At 45.4% G+C, this 17,251-nt stretch overlaps 1 protein-coding gene across 4 annotated transcripts in view; it reads right to left on the bottom strand.

Annotated features, from left to right (window-relative positions):
• The window catches only part of rbms3 (RNA binding motif, single stranded interacting protein), a 253,458-nt gene that overhangs the window by 157,947 nt on the left and 78,260 nt on the right, over nucleotides 1-17,251 (bottom strand). The gene's annotated exons all lie outside the window — the stretch shown is intronic.

Raw genomic sequence — 17,251 nt, 5'->3', positions numbered from 1 at the left:
GGTTTGTGAAATCCCGAGGGAGAAAGAGAAGGTTAAAATAAAAAAAAAGCCAAAGAAGACAAATTGAACGTCATTTTTTTTTGTGCATTCTCTGGATTTGAGCATAAGCTCGGTATGACATGTCACTCTATATGTGTTTTTCAGACAGGGAGGCACGCGGTGATAAATGAGCGAAGCGGCGCTCTCATACGAGCGTTAAACTATTTTTGGTCCGGCTGTTTTTCAGCGACTGAGAAGAAAACACAGAACCTAATGCCAGCTAAAGGGCACTTAAGCTATTTCAGTGACAAACAGGACCATGGTTAATGTATATTACCGAACAGAGATTGAACCAGCCATTACTGAGTACAAGCGAGCCGGCAAGTAGGCAGTCAGGATCTCTATTTAAAGACATTCGAGAGACCGGCATTTTCTTCTCGCATCGTTCCCTGCAGCAAAACAATAAATAACAAAATCACAAAACACTTAAAAGCCCCGCCGGGCCACAATATCCACATATATCCTTCTCCCTATAGTCCCACTCCTCTCTGCTTTAAATTATTTCAATTCTGCGAGATGGAGGAAAAAAAAAAGTCATTCACATAAAGAAATCAGTCTTGGGCTCACTCATTCTCCCTCCGACAGGCTTATTTGACAACTCTGCTACATTAAACAGCCCACTGGCGAAAAGAGAGAAGGAAAAAAAAATAAAAGGAATGCATCCAATTATTCATGCATAATGATAGCTGTGTTATCCAGAAAGGCAGGGGCTTCCACACAAAAGCAGTTCCCCTTCTCCATCTAATACATCGTAAGTACTGACAATCGCCAGGAGTCACATTTGACGGGCACCTAATTTCGCGGCATTCTCGTCATTCCTCACAAGTTACGGCCAATTGGCACCATCTCAAAGGCGCGCGCGGTATTTATGGGCGAGATGGCGGTCCTGGGAACATTAACTCGGTGTTCCCCAAAACAAGCGGGCACATTAGCAGGCCTTGGCCGACACTATCGCGGGGTCATGTTTCAGGCACTGGAGCTGTCTGGAGGCCTGAATAGAGAGTTAACAAGCGGGAACCCCCCCTACCCCCTCCTCCCCGTCCCTCCCCTCTCCCCTTCCCAGTATATGGCTGTGAAGACCTTCTATGTCGACATGAGCTCAAGGTTCACAGCACCTCATTGCCTTAGCTACTACCAGGCAATAAATTCTACAGCGGGGATGAATTGGTTGACCTCGAGGGTAGACGGTGTTGCTAGTTGCAATCTAATACCGTACATTATCCTATCTGTCTCTTCTTTTCTTTTCGTCTTTCCAGCCATGCATGGAATAAATGCTACATATATCCAATAAAAAACAAACAAAATAAAAAAAACAAAAACAGGAGGAGCTTCACACTGCGGAGGTTATTTGTACTTTTAATTCTAATGGCACGGGTGCAGTATAGACGGCTTTAATAAATGCAGCTGCGGTGCTCAGGTGGCTCGTCTCTTTCTCCTGCCCTCCGTCACCGCTCCTGGTCGATGGCGCGCTCTTAATAATTCATGGGCTGTAAGGATCGGCATGTCCTAATTGGTGGGCAGGCTTAATACTCTCAGCACTGTTGGGACCAAAAAAACAAAAGCAGCTCCCGTATCCTTTTCCTTTTTTTTCTCTTTTTTAAACTAACCAAATCGCGAGAGGACCGACAGGCCTTCCTTCGGTTTCAAAGTTAAAAGGCCTCTCCTGAAATTCAAGAAGCACCTTGAAGCGCACCAGGCTCATCCAAGTGGGAGCAAACAGTATGAGCACTCAAATCAGACTACCTTTTACTTGCTTTGAGAAGTGAAGGGGTGGCAGGATACATTCACCCCAACTGGCTCCTGCTCCCCTCTCAGAGGCAGGAAGCGGCGTCGCTGGTTGTCGAGGTAAAAAGGGCACTTCAAAAGCGTATCGGCGGCGGTGATGATGCCACTGCATAATGCATCGACGTCTGTTCGGCGTTCAGAAATCACAGGTTGAGGCTTTAGGGAGTACATTTTGCATTGTATGCATTATGGAAATGTATTCTACATTTATTTATTAGTACAAGATGGTGCATCAGACTCTATATATATGTATATATATATAAAAGAAAATGAAGCAAAACAGGTGCCCTGTTTAGGATCAACACCTGCTGACATGACTTCACAGAGCTCAGTTAAACACACACAAGTATTCAGTTTTTAATTTAATTGATTAGCCAAAGTAAATAAATAAATAGATTTCTGGATAAGGTCCTACATGACCATTTATACTATATATATTAAATTATGCATTTTGTGATATTTTGAGAACATCAAGCATGTGTGACATTCCTCAAAGGACAAATTAACCCACCACCCATGAATTCACGCACGTAAACAGATGTCAGTGCTTTTTATTTCAATTGTGTCTGCACTATATTTCCTCCAAGCTGCAACTAAGTGCCTTTGCTCATCAAAACATTTCCCATTTAGCCATCCACCATTTTTTTTTTCTAATCTCTCCACTGTTTGACTCTAATTATTTTGAATTCTCAAGTTGCCAGTCATTGTGGAATTAGCAACAGAGTTAACTATCTGCTCTCAGACGAATTAGACTGAAGGCTCTCAGCAGGTTGCTGATGTCTGATTGTAATCTTCACCGTCTTCCCTTCCGTGAGATCCAAACACAATTTCTCCGGCTCGCTTTTAATTGTGTTGTACTGGGGATAAAATGCTCCCTGATCTCCGCTTTGCATCGGGGTCCTTTGCCTTTTTTCCTTTTTCATTGTTCTCATTTTGAACTACCCTGATCCTATTTTCCTTCTTAAAGATCATCCAGCTTTTCATATGATATCAAATTCATGCTCTTCCCAGAGGCTCAGTTGTGTGCTGTGTCCCGTAGCTCGGGCTCGAATAAAGACGCACTGAGGAAGCAGGTGCTGGATTGTGGTAGTAGGTAGGAAGGTATACGCATAAATAAAAAGTGAAAAGACGGGATGACTCAGAAATAAGAAGAGAGACCTTCACCTGGTGCTTTTCACCTTGAAAGGCTGCTGACGATCCACTCTGAAGCCGCTTCATGTGCCTTCTGTCCCCCCGCCCGCTTCGTATGCCTCCCTGCATTCACGTTTATTGAATTACAGGGATGCAGTCTCACTCTGTGCCACGTTTAAAATGCCACTAATGCATCTCAGCGTGAGGCAGGGTGGCTGTGTCATAGCCGGAGTATTCCAGACAATTACCACCGACGAGATCGGCAAAAGGACCGAATGGAAAGGAAACAAATAGGTGTGGAGAAGCACTCCTCTGGATGACTCATTAAACAACCAGCGTATCAGTCCCCCCCCCCTCCCCATGCAATTTCAGTTTCCCGCATAATGCTTCAACAGTGTCACTCGTCTGTAGTCATCGATTTCTTCCTCTCTGCCTTATAACTGGAAGATGAGCAAGTGTAATTTGAAACCGCGAGATGAGGGCAGACGTTTTTAGATGAAAAAAAAAAAATCATCCCTCTTCAAAAACCGCTGGATCTAAAATGATAATTTAAGTGTAATTCAGCGATTCACGTATTCCGATTGATTAACTTACGTTTGATGCTTCAATCACTTCGTTAAACCCTTCATATCGATCCAATATATTACCGGAAGTAAGCTTTGTATTTTTTACAATTCTTTTGTAAAGACAGAATAAAAAATCTCCCATCTCCACCCTGTCAAAAGAGCAGGAAGGGCCTCATGTGATTAAACAAATGTGCGATTGCCACCTGTGAGCCAAAAAACCCTTCTACCCCGGGTCAACAGGGGTGAAAGCAAACCACGTTTTATTGAACGAATGATAGACACTTTGGGTGACGGAGGGGGGCAAAGTTATCAAACCAGACCGCTAAAACATGCACCATATCCTTGTGAGGAGATTGGATTCCAACTGCAGGCTCGGGGCAGCACCGCCGGGGTCATTCCACAATCTGCACGGGTCAGAGCCGAGGCAGCGCTACAAGCTGGTTTGACGTTCTCCATTAACTCACCCTCTCTAACCCACAACATAAACCTGAGCCGCCCGCTAAGGGGGAAAAAAGGGAGAAACGGCGAGAGAAAGGGAAAGGGAGAACAAAAAAGTGAACTGCACACAATCGAAAAGAAGTGCCGTTGTGAAACCGTGTTTTAGAAATAGTGTGCGAGGAGAAAGGCCCGCAATGGGAAAGCAAAAGGAACACAAATAAAAAGCGCACAGAGTATCATTGCACAACCTTGAAGCCAACACTGGCAGCGTTTAAATCTACATTTAACACTAAACACATTTAAGTTCTGTAAAAGAGATACTAACAGCCGCTGCTTTCCCTCACATGTCGGAGGTTTCGGCTTAAACGTCCACTCACAGGCACGGGACCTGACGTTAAATCTCCAGACTGCACGCTGTTTGGAAACATGATCGCAAAAGAGCTTATTTGGCACAGCCTGCGCCCCGGCCAGCATATACAAAGCATATAGAATCAGCTTCGCTGCCACAAGCCACAGGCTTTATTTAAAAACTACACCCAACCTCAAATGACTTGTGGAAGGAAGGTTATTCGGGGTAGCCGAGCACTCAGAACATCTGAAAACGGCATTCCAGCCAACAGAAATGTCATGCTTACAAGCGGGAAAAACACGCAAGTGGGCCCGGCGTTAACCTCCTCCGCTCCGAGACTGGTGCGCAAAAGCGAAAGTTAAACACCGGTGACGATTTAAACGTCTCACCGCAGCGATATTGGCAGCTGCAAAATTTTTTGTTTACGTTTTGGAACGACATCGCTCGTGTTGCGGCTGTAGTACAGGTGTAGCTGTCTCTCGTGCTTCTCTCTGCATTTCATTTCACCGCTTTCTCCGTTTCCGGGGAAATGATTTCACTATAAATAGCTGCAATAAAGAAAGTCTGCACCTCGGAACTTCCTATTTAATATCGCAGCATTCATCTTGAGCTCAAAGGTATCCATTCTTTATGATATCTGGCCTACAGTCGTTTTATAATCACTGCTCTTTTATTTTTTTTTTCCCCCCGCTCCATCTTGACGGCCGGACCTCACAGAAACAGTGTTTGCGAGCTCTGCGATGGAGACTCGTGGTGCCTGCAACAGCCATCACCTCTGTCGGAGACATCATGGGGGCTGTCGGTGAGCGCCAACAAAAACAAGAGGCCGTGCCAGCGCAATTATGCGCGTCCATTTTAACATAATATGGGGAGAACATGAGATGCGTGGGAGCGAGAGGTGACTGTTGTGTCGTGGGGGTGGGAGGCTCGTGTGTGTGTGTGTGTGCTCGCCGAAGAAGGCGTCCATATCTATATATATATGGGTGTGTGTGTGTGTAAGGCTGACTGAACACTGGACGCCTGTGTGACAAGAGAACAGGAGCCGGGATCTAAAGAACACATGTTTAGGGTTCTTTTGAGACCACTGCTTTGAGTTGACAGTATTGTTTGGGTTTGGGTTGGTATTTCAAAGAGCTGCTCGGGATAAAAGGAAAGTCTCCAGAGCTTACGGTGGCTACACATTTTCCATTTTAAGCTTTCGTAGTAATCAACTTTGAGGGATCGCCGTGTATTGCTTTTCACACCACACCAAAGCGCCACACTCAACTGTAACGCGGATACTTGTCAGGGAGACGGAATTCATAATGCGTAAAGTTCAAGATAAGTTTCAGGCTCTCTCCGACTTTGACGTGAATTATTACGCTTACACCCTAGTTCTCATGAATAACCTTCTCCAATATCCTCCCACCCTCCTCCAATGACAAACACTGCATTAATAACTTCCTAACATTATATTGTTTGCAAGTAAAATGACAATATAATTCATTCATCCTTTTTTCTGGCTTTCTAAAAGTTAACTTTTTTTTTTTTTTTCCCAAGTAAAACTGAGGTACAAATATGAGTTCCCTATACCCAATAATAATTCTTCACTGCACAGGAAAACAATAAGTTGGGATGAGTTTAAGCGTATGTATTGTCAGGCTCCACTTCTTTTTTTTTTTTTTTTTTTGCATTAACTTGTTGTACAACTTGCGAAGGCCCCGACTATGGAAATAAGACCTGTGTTGTAATAAGCAGCCCCATTCTTCAAAGTTTGCAAGGCCATTTGTAAAAGCTTTATGATCCTTGAGGATGCATAAAACACCCTTTGTAGTCGTACAGATGCATGACCACCAATAAGGAAAACCTCCTAAGTCCCGCAGATGCTTTCTCAGAGATATAAGGTTTTAATGTGACGGCAGTGGAGGGATGGTGGGAGGCTGGCTGGCAGGCAGGATCAGTCAGTCAGGGTGACCTCATGTGTTTGGCACAGGGAACGCCTATCAGGTTTCCCTGTGTGCAGATTCCAGCTTGTTCACTCCACACCATACCCAGTACCCAACCCCCTGAGGCATGTGTGTGTGTGTGTTTGCGAGGAGAAGGAGATAATTGTATGTGAGTGTGTGTGTGTGTGTGTGTGTTTGAGTGTGTTGGAGTGAATGAGATAGAGGTGGGGAGATAAATTATATGAGATAAATTATTCAGATCAACCACGGTTGAGAGAGAAGGAGAGTCACTCCGGGAGGGTGAGCTGTGTGTCAGCCCCCTCCGGTGAACTCGGCGAACTCCAGCGGGCTCCCACCCTTCCTCGCATACAGCTCCACCGCCTCATTCCTCAGCGGCAGACGTCTGGTCCGCTCAGGTTTTCTCAGGCTTGTTGCTCGTGCACATGGCGATAATGTAAGTTATTATATACGTTGGGGTATTTAAAGTGTGTGAATTTTCTGTTTCTTTTTTATTATGCATGCAACAACATCAAGGGTTTATGGAAATGTTTGGGGTTGAAAATCAGAATTGAATAATTCTGAATTCCTTATCAGATCTATTTAGGTTTAAATAAAAATCTATCAAATAATTAAATTAGCTCAACAATAACTCAAGTTAGCGCTAACACTTAAACGCCAACAAAAAGTCATTAAATTATAAAAGACAATATCATGACAGGTTACAGGTCATTGTTTAGCAGACTAATATAATACAGGTGCTGGCCAGTAAATTAGAATATCATCAAAAAGTTGAATTATTTCAGTAATTCCATTCAAAAGGTGAAACTTGTATACTGTATACTTTCCTTCCACACATAGTGATATATTTCAAGTGTTTATTCATTTTCATTTTTATTATTACAACTGACAGCTAATGAAAACACCAAATTCAGTATCTCAGAAAATTAGAATATTCTGAAAAGGCCAATGAAAAAAATGTTTTTTTTAGAAATGTTGGCCAACTGAAAAGAATGAACATGAAAAGCATGCGCATGTATAGCACTCAATACTTAGTCGGGGCTCCTTTTGCCTCAATCACTGCATTAATGCGGCGTGGCATGGACTCGATCAGTCTGTGGCACTGCTCAGGTGTTATGAGAGCCCAGGTTGCTCTGATAGTCGTCTTCAGCTCCTCTGCATTGTTGGGTCTAGCGCATTGCATCTTCCGCTTCACAATACCCCATAGATTTTCTATGGGGTTAAGGTCAGGCGAGTTTGCTGGCCAATCAAGGACAGGGATACCATGGTCCTTGAACCAGGTACTGGTGGTTTTGGCACTGTGTGCAGGTGCCAAGTCCTGTTGAAAAGTGAAATCTGCATCTCCATAAAGTTGGTCAGCAGCAGGAAGCATGAAGTGCTCTATAACTTCCTGGTAGACAGCTGCATTGACCTTGGACCTCAGGAAACAGAGTGGGCCAACACCGGCAGATGACATGGCACCCCACACCATCACTGACGGTGGAAACTTTACACTGGACCTCATGCAACGTGGATTCTGTGCTTCTCCGCTCTTCCTCCAGACTCTGGGTCCTTGATTTCCAAAGGAAATGCAAAATTTGCTTTCATCAGAAAACATAACTTTGGACCACTCAGCAGCAGTCCAGTCCTTGGCCCAGGCGAGACGCTTCTTACGCTGTTTCTTGTTCAAGAGTGGCTTGACACACGGAATGCGACAGCTGAATCCCATGTCTTTCATGCGTCTCTTCGTGGTGGTTCTTGAAGCGCTGACTCCAGCTGCAGTCCACTCTTTGTGGATCTCCCCCACATTTTTGAATGGGTTTGTCGTCACAATTCTCTGCAGGGTGCGGTTATCCCTAGAGCTTGTACACTTTTTTCTACCACATTTTTTCCGTCCCTTCGCCTGTCTGTTAATGTGCTTGGACACAGAGCTCTGCGAACAGCCAGCTTCTTTAGCAATCAACTTTTGTGTCTTGCCCTCCTTGTACAAGGTGTCAATGGTCGTCTTTTGGACAACTGTTAAGTCAGAAGTCTTCCCCATGATTGTGGAGCCTTCAGAACAAGACTGAGGAACCTTTTAAAGGCCTTTGCAGGCGTTTTGAGTTAATCAGCTGATTAGTGTGGCACCAGGTGTCTTCTATATTGAGCCTTTTCAGAATATTCTAATTTTCTGAGATACTGAATTTGGTGTTTTCATTAGCTGTCAGTTGTAATAATAAAAATGAAAATGAATAAACACTTGAAATATATCACTATGTGTGGAAGGAAAGTATACAGTATACAAGTTTCACCTTTTGAATGGAATTACTGAAATAATTCAACTTTTTGATGATATTCTAATTTACTGGCCAGCACCTGTAGATTTACCTGTTAGAGTCGACAATGTCCAACGTGTGCCCACAATACTGACAACTATCACTAGAGTCACAATGCAGCACATACTGCCAGCAGCCCTCTTGAAAAAGCCTCAACAGGGTAAGAGGCTTCCCATTTCACAAATCGCTGTGGCTACTACCGTGTAGACCCACCAGCAGAGAAATGTACAAAGCCAAACACACACACACACACACACACGCACACACATGGGTTAAACAGATGTGACACGCTAGTTAATGCTGCCGGGAGAGCCAAGCGTCCTCCATAACCCATGAGTGGGGATTGATGGAGCAAGGGCTGCCTGCTGTAGCTCTGGCTGGCTGTTAAACTGCTATCTATAACTAAACATATCTCACGCGCTACAGGAAGTCTCCATAACTGGGGCACGGAGTTCCGAAGCATTTCTGAGAGAGGGCGAGCGTCGCCGGCCGTCTTAACGATCGCACCGGGTCTGCGGCGGGAAAACGTTGGCTCGCCGTTGCCCGAGTGTTTATCCAACGTTCACGGGAAGGCGGGGCGATGTCAGTTTTGTGATTAATTGCGGGCCCAAAGTGCTGAGGACACAGAATCTGCTCTGAATGGCGCCGACTGCAGCTCCTACAAGGGTTTATTGCTTTATCGGCTGAATCCTAATGTGACCCTGTTCCCTCCCCCCTCCTTGTGATGGTTCCAGTGGAGAATCCGAAAATCCTCGGCGAGGTGCCACCGCGGTTAATTGCCCAGTAGTTTAAGTTCTCACTGTTGTGGGAAGTTTCTCCTGTATTTTGCATTAATGTTCCTTTTAGGAAACAAACTCAAGAACAGCGTATCTGCGCAGGGGTGGATACAAATCTCTGTGGGTGGATATAGAGTTCCCCATACAGCATGATTCCTCCCAATATGTCGGGAGAAGCACAACATATGGCGGTTACACAAGCATGCAGCTGTTGTTTTTTGGGGCTAGAGATAAATAATGGATATGAGTCTTCCACAGGGTACTCAAGACAGCTAATGAGAGAGAGAAAGCAGACAGGGAATTAGTAACTGTTTTTCAAAGGCACCGTTTTCTAACATTTTCAGAGCCCAAGGACAAAAAAATACAAGGAGATGAAAACATCAATATTCATCAACAACATAAGTACACAAATGTTAAGATTTGCATTTTTTTTTTTTTTTCAAAATCTGTACCGGCAATATTGTGCATATTTAAGTAGAGGCACAAAGAAACGTTTGTCTTAGATGCATGTGAAGACGTTGATTTCTCTGTGCATCTCCTCTCTCGCGCGTCCTACTCCTTCTCTCTGAAATGTGGGTGACCTTAATAATTTAGGGGGGAAAAGGGGAAAGAGAGGAACTAGCGTTTGCCTCCGTGCAGACTGTGCAACGGGAAACCAGAGTTCTGAATCAAATCCTCCAAACGAATAGGTTTGTCATTTTCTGGCGTTCACCTGCTATAAACTGAACCTTTACCCTCTCCACGGGATGTCTGTGTGGCGACGTGATTAACTACTGAAAAGGGAGAGACCCGGCATCTGGTGTGGAGACCACATATCATAATGACACTTTTTAATTCTGTTGCCAATGGCTGTTTATGTGCTACTAATTACTGGTGAAGAATAATAATCTCCCCTCCTATTGGACTCTATCACGCCAACGGCTTTCTCCTTGCCTTTTCATTCCATTTATCCTGGTTGTAGCACCACTGGCTTCGGCTTGCTCCCCGCATCGGTGTCCTTGCAATCTAATTCATGCCGCCTACCTGTCCCACTCAGTGTTTTTCCATACGCTGACTAATGTGCGCACGCGGTTGCCTCGGAAGCAGCTCGAGCGCTGGAACAGCCTGCCAAAAAGCCATTCAGGCAAAATCTAAGAGGGTGGCTTGAGTCGTTTAACTCAAATAAAGCCAGGAGAAAGGCCTGTTTGCTCTTGGTAATCCCCCACTTGCTCGACAAGGCTTCGCAAGGTTCATCTGCTGCGCTAAATTGGTGCACGTATTCTTATTTGTATAGGAGCTCATTGTGGCTGGATGAGAGGAGGAATCTGACAGGACTGGCACCCATTCAAGCCCTCATGCCTATTTGCTTATCCTCATTCATGGCAGAATTGGCTTTTTCCGGAGCCATTTTTCAAGCTATGCGTGACACGGTATTTTCATTGAGCCTGCCACTACTAATGCAGCTGTGTGGAGTAAATGTTACAGGCAGCCGGTGCACGTGTTTAGGAAAAGGGGCGACTGGGGGGCCTCCTACCGTAATCACAGCGGTAAGGCAACACTATCATTTGCATGTCTGCGTTTCCATGTCTGAATATCCGGGTGAAAAGACCAGGTCACTGCTTTCTGCAGCCGCAGTGAAATGCAAATTCCTCAAATGAGATGTACGCAGGGAAAGCGTTTTTAGGTCAGACAATGACGTCAGTGGATAAATGACCGGGTGAGAAATACTGTTGACATTCCCATCTTAACTCCCTGGCCTTTTACACAGAAAAGCAAAGTATATTCTGCTTTTTTGTAAGAATTTCCAGGAAATCTCTTTGAAGGAATCCACGATATCGTCTACGGAACAGATTGTTTTGCTTATGAATTCATCACCATTAGGTGCTCTCCGTTTACTCCAACATGTGTCTGGTTATGAGGCAGACCACAGACTAGGACTTGGGCCCAGTACTAAGCCGAAACCATATGACAAAACTGTCTGTGCGGCCTCACTTTTCTCAGCACAGTAGCATTAGTATCAGCGTGCGAAAAGAGCCTTAAGGGGAACTTCACACGCATAAAGGTTTAGCGTAATTAACGTATTACATTCAAAACACCACCAATCACGACAATTTGATTACGGAGAGGGACGGAAAGAACCTCCCACTGCATGAAGAGACAATGAGGAGACATTTAGTTCTGATTAGGTGTGACTATATAAAGCAGGCCTTGCCCTCCCTCAGATGCTCTCAGTCAGGAAGGTTGAAGAGGCAGCTCTGCCGCACTAGGAGCCATGCAGAGATCCTCTGGTGCGGCGCTCCTCAAAGTGTACGCAGCAGCCACTCGTTAAAAATGCAGGAGCAATTACCCTGGCTGAGTCTGAGTCAGTGAATGCTACCACGCCGAGCTCCCACCTCCACCTCCTCCGCCTCCTCCTCCACCTCCTCCTCCTCCTCTTCCAATGTCGCTGCGCCAGCAACCTGAGTAATCTTCATGTGAACCGGCATGCCAAAGGTAGGGCAGCAGACGCAGCAGACACAGAAAGCTTCAGTTACACTAGAGCAACAAAAGCCCTTCTCTGCTTCACCGCCTGTCTGTCTCTCACGAGGTGCGTTTGGTTACCCCTCCCTCGCCCTTCTCAAGCACGTGGCTGCCATCCTTCAACATCAGCTCGCTCTGCCGTCCTGACCCAGCTCCTCTTTCTGCCCTTTATGCTCTCCGCAGTTCTACCTTCATTTTTAGTTTTCCGGGTTTGTCCGATACTTGCACCACTCTGAGTCCACTTTTGACGATAAACTGCAGCTCAGTCATTTACAAATAAAAAAACAGTCAGTTCCTGACTAAATATGTTCACTTAACAATTTTCTCTTTGTAAAAAAGATATTGACATTTTTTTCCTATTCACCAAACTCACAAAAAAATTGGATTTCCTAACTTGACGTTATGTGCATTTTGTTCACACTGCATCGAATTCTTCTGTATGTTAATATGAGCCGTACGTATTGAAGGGGTCCACACAGGAGGCTCCTCTCCAGCCAGTCATGTCATCCTGCACAGATGGCAGGACACCAGGCCCAGCAGACAGCAGGGGCTCCCGGAAATAGACTAAGAGGCATGCAAAAGCGATGGGAGATGGGGAAAGAGTAATTACAAAGGGAGGCAACATGAAAGAGAATTTAACGATGAAGGCAGTCAAAAAAGTAGGAGCAAGGAAGAGTGATTTGCACAAAAGTGAGGGGGATACATAAACAGTCGAAGATGAAAAGGGGGAAAAATATTTGAGAATGTACCCCTCCGTCCACGGAGGCGAAGGGGGACGCGGAAAATAGAGCGTGAAAACGCCAGGCAAGACCCTTGCCAGTGAGGCAGGAGACTGAAACAGTGGGCCAGACTAGACAGCTCCAGGCAGATAGCACGTTACGGAAAGAAGTGCTAGTAAAAACAACAAAGAGGGAAAAAAAGCAGGTGTATTTGTAGAGTCCTGCTGCACTGGTGGGTTTGAGGGGGCACATCTTGTGTCTCTTTTCATCTGGCTCTCAATCTGAAGCAACATCTTTCCTGTCTTGCTTTATGCTGTCTCTGCATGCTCCTTTCTCTCGGCAGGAAAGCGCAGAAAGCCTATCCCATCAAAAATGTGTTTCATTTGAACTGCTCACGGGGAAGAGAGTCACATTCTGAGAACAACTCAACTGCGCCGAAAAGTGTGCGTTAATTCAAATCTCCATAACCTACAGCTGCGGTTACAAGTTCAAATCCACAATTAATCCGATACACTAATGACGGCAGTAAAGTTTGGTGTGGGTGCATAGTGCGGATTGAGTGTCTTAACCGTACGTGGCCGGAGGAAACTCAACCTATGCACTGCACCACCTTTCGACCCATACGGCGCGTTTCACCACACAGGTAGGAGTTCCTCTCTGTGCAGAGCCGGCTAGAGCCGACACTTATTTCCAGATGGTTGGGGGAGGAGAGTTCAGAAACAAGATTCCCAGAGGCGAGAACTCCACAACCAAGCACATCATTTTATATTTCAGGCATTTATCTTGGACACTCTTTTTCACGGTAACCTCCACTGAGTGAGCAGGTACTTTGTTCTGTGATTCGCTCAAGGACACTTCAATACGACTCAAGCCCATTGTGGAGAAGAAATATGTGACCTGGTTTTGAGACCTTCACTCTAAGCACTAGACCATTTACCAACCACGCGGTCTGTCACAAACACAGTGCTCGTCCGCAACCTGTGACCTCTAAAAGTTCAACATCTCAACTTCAAACCACGCACGGTAATATAAGCACATATTTAAAAAAAAGCTTTGATGTTTATAAATCACTGTAAACTCCATACACTCGCATAGAGCAGGTTCATTTTCTCAATGCAAGCAGGATTTTCCCTATGCTTTATACGTTACTCAGTTCTTCTAAGAAAATGGATATAAATCTTGGGCAAAGGCACAGCGGCTATAATGAGATGTGGATTACAGCATGCAAAGGGCCGGATCTCGGCACCACGCTCTGCGGTGTGCTGTATGAGAGGCCACGAGAAGAAGTAATGCAAACACAAGCTTAATATATGGGTGTGCAGATACGGCTTGGCTGTCAGTTGATAGATGAGAAGGGTTAAGAAATACAACCCACTGTAGTGTTTTGTCTGGGTGTGCATTCATGTAGACAAAGGCCATAGCGAATAAATGGAGTTGTCTGCCCCTCTGACTGACACCGAAGCATTTTACAGTTGGTTAAAGAAAAAGGCATTTGGCGAATAAGAGCAAGAGATATGAGTTTATTAATTATCAAAAAGCTCCCCGACCCTGTGAGGTGAAGGTTAGGGAACACATGAATAAAAGAGCGCAAGCTCGAGCTCTTGATAAAAAGCCTGCCAGTTAGAGTGAGTTAAGAGCAAATGCGTGATAGGTTAATTTACAGCAAAGCTTGGACAGTGTGTTTTTTTTCGGGCAGTTGCTTGTCAAGTGCATATTAAGAATTACAAGTGGGGAAATGAGCTGTAATACCCCCGGTCTTAAGAGGAACATACTGTCCCGGACCCAAAATAGGGACAGGCTTTAGTAAATGTAATATAAAACGAGTATTTTTTCAAGCCCTAAAAACTCTTCAAAGTGCATCACAATCAGCAGAGACAGAAAAAAAAAAAAGCTACAAGCAGAGTTTAATGCCACTGAAGCTGAGATAATGAAAGACTTTGGAAACAGGTCCATTGTTTCTTCCTTTGATTTTGCTTGCTCCTCTATGTCTCTGGAAATCTCTCTCCCCCTTGTTGTCTCTATGTTTCTCTTTTTCCTCTATCGGGGTATTAGAGGAGGATTTAGATGGTTCTGTTGTTATTTCTGTAGCACAATGGATCAACTCGTATAATGTAACCAAACCCTTTTCCTTGCTTTTAACCAGCCCTCCCTCCTCCCCATAATATCCTCGCCTCCGCTCTGTCTCTTTCTTTCTCACACACATGCAACCCTTCCCTCCACTGCTTCCCTCATTTGTAAAGAATTAGATTGGGTATAAATGGTGCCTGTAGAAGGGGCAGAGACAGACACAGGTCCTCTGAAAGGGCTCCATTGACTGGTGTTTACTTAAGGCCGGGGACATTAGCCGCTGCTAAATCTACCTCAATCTGCCCCTCTCGGCTTCTCCGATTCTGTGTGTGCTGCCCTGACTATAGCATGGAGAGCGTGTGTGTGTCTGTGTGCTGTTTGTCTGTGCGGGTGATCGTTGACATGATTAAGCATGTAATGACCCGGCTCTATGTGGCGCAACAGCGCACGGGTACGAGTCTGATGCGTACAGTTTGGGAACCGTAAGGAAAACTCAATATAGCGACGGGGCAGAATCTACTGCAGGTATTCGAGGCAAATTATCCGTAATTTGAGAGTTCCTTTTGAGAGTTGTGTGTTTAATAATGAAAGCGGGAACCGAAAATGCTCGTCACAGAGTGAAAATGAGATGAAACACACGCTAACAGGCACTTAGTGCACAGATTGAGTCGAAAATCATATTCACCCCTAAACACCATCATGAAACAACAATAATTGATCTGTGCGCTGTAATTGTTCTCGTGGGTGAGGGGAGGGGCCTGGCCGGGGCCTGCATGAGGCATTTTACTGTAATTTTCTCATTTATGATGCACATCTATTACCTATCATTAAAGTTGAATGCACAGCAAGCTGTGAACAGCACTAACCATCAAGCTCACGCGGAAAGACACAGGCTGAATAAAGGCTGAATTTTCGGCAAATGATTCCATGGACTGATCATCCGGGGAATAGACAGAAATAGGGCCTTTAAAGGATCCTTTCATCAAAGCAACATCCTGCCAGCTCCCCCCAGCCATAACCTCTTATAAAAGCCACACACACACACACACACACACACACACACACATGCAGACACGCTAATGTGCACACACAGACACACAAATCCTCTTTCAGGAATCAATAATTCAGCTAAAGAGAAGCACATGCTACGCCCCACTGCACTAATCAATAGAAAGCCAAATGTTATTGTTTCATCTCATTCTCTGACTTTCACATTCTAATTTGGGCTGACTAGCACATGCCGGACAGCATCAAAGAACTCTATTAAATTAGAACATAATAGATACATACATAGGGGACCCCGAGTTTAACAGACGCCCCCGTTTATTTTGCCACCATGACAACACCGAGCTCCCTTCTTTACAATAATGTCATCAGCTGTAACCGAACGCAGATGTCCGATGCATTGACTGAAATGTGTGTTGTAAAACAGAGGCGAGAGGAAGAGACTTGACTTTTGTATGACTTCCTCCCCTTTCTTATCCTAACAAGATAGACATGCGTCCTCCCATTTGTATCTCTTGAGAGAGGAGGCCGCGCACTTACAACGCACCAATGAAGATGAATGGAGAGACTTGTACGAACTGAATGAGCGTCCAGAAAGGTGAACTTGCAGTTGTGTGTGTGTGTGTGTGTGTGTGTGTGTGTGTGTGTGTGTGTGTATGTGTGTGCGTGCAAAAGCAAAGCCAAATTGACAGCCATGTGATTCTGTCGAGTGGTGTGAACCTGCCAGCTAAGACCCTTCTCCACTCTCTGTAATCGAGCTATCAATGATCATTAATGAGAGCGTGAGATTGCTCTCCACAGCCTTCCTGGCCACACTGCCCAACACTCTGGCCTCTCTCCCAGCCCCACCCCACCCCACCCCCATTCTCCTGTTGACCCTATCTGTGGCTCTGTCACACAAACCTGCGAGGCCACTGGCTATGCTAACTAACCGTGAAAATGAATATGAATGTCGGCAGCTGATTTATAAGCAAAAATGCATGCTCTTCCCGCCCCTACACATCCCACTCTCAGTCTCATTTGCATGACGCAGGACCCCAGCGGCTCGCTCAAGGATACATCAAACGCTGACGGTGGCAAGATCGGATCAGGGCCGCGGCGAGATCGGATCTGCGCTGACCTTGGGAGTGAACTGCAGCACAGGCGAAGGAGGCAGGGGGCCCTGTTGCAACAGAGCGGGGAGGCAGAAAGCGAGAGGAGCGAGGAAAAGGGGAAAAGAGAGGCAGGAGGGAGGGACGGGAGAATTGAGGGGCATGCCTTGATTGAGAGGCCCCGAGATGAGCAACTCTGAGATATGAGAAGGGGGAGGGAGGGAGGGAGAGGTGGGGGGATGATGGAAGGAGTAGAGGCGGTGGGGTGGGAGGCAGAGGGAAGCCATATGGCAGCAGTACAAATGTATTAAACTATAAATCAGGGTGCGCGCTAGTGGACTGCCAGGTGGGGCTGCAGTCAGGTCCTCCCAGCTGGATGTGCAATGCTTCACAATCCAGCTCTACACGGAGAGGGATGAAAACATTACTGGTATTTTGCTTTATCAGTTTTACAGAAACACACATTTCTTAGACAGCTTTTCTTTCTTTATTACTGCCTTGTTACACATGGGGGAATTTTGAACTTTCATTTTTCTAGCAGAGCATGAA

The sequence above is a fragment of the Mugil cephalus genome, chromosome 14 (assembly GCF_022458985.1).
Source record: "Mugil cephalus isolate CIBA_MC_2020 chromosome 14, CIBA_Mcephalus_1.1, whole genome shotgun sequence".
In the NCBI taxonomy this organism is placed as follows: Eukaryota; Metazoa; Chordata; class Actinopteri; order Mugiliformes; family Mugilidae; genus Mugil; species Mugil cephalus.
Note: the sequence above shows the minus strand (reverse complement) of the source record. Positions and strands in the feature narration are given on the sequence as shown.